The 2500-nt window shown below is 45.2% G+C and overlaps 7 non-coding genes across 7 annotated transcripts; 4 read left to right on the forward strand and 3 right to left on the reverse strand.

Moving 5' to 3' along the window:
* The first annotated feature begins 387 nt into the window (after window positions 1–387).
* TRNAM-CAU (transfer RNA methionine (anticodon CAU)) lies at window positions 388–460 on the forward strand. Its single transcript has one exon. It is a non-coding gene; the product is annotated as a tRNA-Met (tRNA).
* A 218-nt stretch (window positions 461–678) lies between these two features.
* On the forward strand, window positions 679–751 carry TRNAR-ACG (transfer RNA arginine (anticodon ACG)). The gene has a single exon. It is a non-coding gene; the product is annotated as a tRNA-Arg (tRNA).
* A 195-nt stretch (window positions 752–946) lies between these two features.
* Window positions 947–1018, reverse strand: TRNAE-CUC (transfer RNA glutamic acid (anticodon CUC)). The gene has a single exon. It is a non-coding gene; the product is annotated as a tRNA-Glu (tRNA).
* Window positions 1019–1449: 431 nt separating this feature from the next.
* Window positions 1450–1522, forward strand: TRNAM-CAU (transfer RNA methionine (anticodon CAU)). Its single transcript has one exon. It is a non-coding gene; the product is annotated as a tRNA-Met (tRNA).
* A 218-nt stretch (window positions 1523–1740) lies between these two features.
* Window positions 1741–1813, forward strand: TRNAR-ACG (transfer RNA arginine (anticodon ACG)). The gene has a single exon. It is a non-coding gene; the product is annotated as a tRNA-Arg (tRNA).
* Window positions 1814–2019: 206 nt separating this feature from the next.
* On the reverse strand, window positions 2020–2091 carry TRNAE-CUC (transfer RNA glutamic acid (anticodon CUC)). The gene has a single exon. It is a non-coding gene; the product is annotated as a tRNA-Glu (tRNA).
* Window positions 2092–2306: 215 nt separating this feature from the next.
* Window positions 2307–2378, reverse strand: TRNAE-UUC (transfer RNA glutamic acid (anticodon UUC)). Its single transcript has one exon. It is a non-coding gene; the product is annotated as a tRNA-Glu (tRNA).
* Between the last annotated feature and the right edge of the window lie 122 nt (window positions 2379–2500).

The raw sequence follows: 2500 nt of genomic DNA on the forward strand, positions 1-2500 counted from the left end.
TTCATGATTTGAAAACTCATTTTTAAGCATGGATGGCATCAACAACCACTTGCAAGTGGCCTCGTTAGCGCAGCATTTTTGGCTGCCAAGAGCATCTGCAAACTAAGCCGCTTAATTCTGCAAGAAAGGTGCAGGCCTTTGAATGCAGGCACAAGCTTAGCAAAACACTCATTCCCATACCAGGAGTCGAACCCGGGCCACCTGGGTGAAAACCAGGAATCCTAACCGCTAGACCATATGGGAAAAGTTGCTTTAACAGCTTGCTTTAAACTTTCCAATATATGTAGATATATACATGTACATATTAAAAAAAAAAAAAAAAAGAAGTTTTGTGCTTACAGAATTCCATCTTATCTCTGGACGGCAACAACCAATCACACGCAAGATGCCTCGTTAGCGCAGTAGGTAGCGCGTCAGTCTCATAATCTGAAGGTCGTGAGTTCGATCCTCACACGGGGCATGGATCTATCCTTGTTTTTTCCCTCCGCCTTAACTGGATAGGCACTGCTCTTTGCCATTCAATACCGAAACGATACTGGATAATATGGAAAGGTAGCAAACAAGGCAGAAGGATTTTGGCTAGGGGCTAAAAGCAACCGTGTTGAGGTCTTTGAATATGGCTGCGAGCGTAGCAAAAGTCCAAAATGGGGAGCATGATTAGTGGCAACCTCTCACACAGGGCCAGTGGCGCAATGGATAACGCGTCTGACTACGGATCAGAAGATTGTAGGTTCGACTCCTACCTGGCTCGTGAATGTCGCCGTGATCGTATAGTGGTTAGTACTCTGCGTTGTGGCCGCAGCGAATCCGGGTCACAGCATTCTTGATGAAAAAGCAAAGGTGCTCTTGTAGACGGCAAGCCTGAATGATACTTTTATGAACTTTTTGAGCGCTATCTTAATTCAGAGGGTCTTTCGATGTAGTTGCAAGCTTAGGAAAATGCTCATTCCCATACCGGGAGTCGAACCCGGGCCGCCTGGGTGAGAACCAGGAATCCTAACCGCTAGACCATATGGGAACCGCTGAGACCCTTTTTCAGTAATAAGTAGAAAAAAAATCAGTTTCATGATTTGAAAACTCATTTTTAAGCATGGATGGCATCAACAACCACTTGCAAGTGGCCTCGTTAGCGCAGCATTTTTGGCTGCCAAGAGCATCTGCAAACTAAGCCGCTTAATTCTGCAAGAAAGGTGCAGGCCTTTGAATGCAGGCACAAGCTTAGCAAAACACTCATTCCCATACCAGGAGTCGAACCCGGGCCGCCTGGGTGAAAACCAGGAATCCTAACCGCTAGACCATATGGGAAAAGTTGCTTTCACAGCTTGCTTTAAACTTTCCAATATATGTAGATATATACATGTACATATTAAAAAAAAAAAAAAAAAGAAGTTTTGTGCTTACAGAATTCCATCTTATCTCTGGACGGCAACAACCAATCACACGCAAGATGCCTCGTTAGCGCAGTAGGTAGCGCGTCAGTCTCATAATCTGAAGGTCGTGAGTTCGATCCTCACACGGGGCATGGATCTATCCTTGTTTTTTCCCTCCGCCTTAACTGGATAGGCACTGCTCTTTGCCATTCAATACCGAAACGATACTGGATAATATGGAAAGGTAGCAAACAAGGCAGAAGGGTTTTGGCTAGGGGCTAAAAGCAACCGTGTTGAGGTCTTTGAATATGGCTGCGAGCGTAGCAAAAGTCCAAAATGGGGAGCATGATTAGTGGCAACCTCTCACACAGGGCCAGTGGCGCAATGGATAACGCGTCTGACTACGGATCAGAAGATTGTAGGTTCGACTCCTACCTGGCTCGTGAATGTCGCCGTGATCGTATAGTGGTTAGTACTCTGCGTTGTGGCCGCAGCAACCCCGGTTCGAATCCAAGTCACGGCATTCTTGATGAAAAAGCAAAGGTGCTCTTGTAGACGGCAAGCCTGAATGATACTTTTATGAACTTTTTGAGCGCTATCTTAATTCAGAGGGTCTTTCGATGTAGTTGCAAGCTTAGGAAAATGCTCATTCCCATACCGGGAGTCGAACCCGGGCCGCCTGGGTGAGAACCAGGAATCCTAACCGCTAGACCATATGGGAACCACTGAGACCCTTTTTCAGTAATAAGTAGAAAAAAAATCAGTTTCATGATTTGAAAACTCATTTTTAAGCATGGATGGCATCAACAACCACTTGCAAGTGGCCTCGTTAGCGCAGCATTTTTGGCTGCCAAGAGCATCTGCAAACTAAGCCGCTTAATTCTGCAAGAAAGGTGCAGGCCTTTGAATGCAGGCACAAGCTTAGCAAAACACTCATTCCCATACCGGGAGTCGAACCCGGGCCGCCTGGGTGAAAACCAGGAATCCTAACCGCTAGACCATATGGGAAAAGTTGCTTTCACAGCTTGCTTTAAACTTTCCAATATATGTAGATATATACATGTACATATTAAAAAAAAAAAAAAAGAAGTTTTGTGCTTACAGAATTCCATCTTATCTCTGGACGGCAA

The sequence above is a fragment of the Eleutherodactylus coqui genome, chromosome 2, assembly GCF_035609145.1.
Source record: "Eleutherodactylus coqui strain aEleCoq1 chromosome 2, aEleCoq1.hap1, whole genome shotgun sequence".
NCBI classification, from domain to species: Eukaryota; Metazoa; Chordata; class Amphibia; order Anura; family Eleutherodactylidae; genus Eleutherodactylus; species Eleutherodactylus coqui.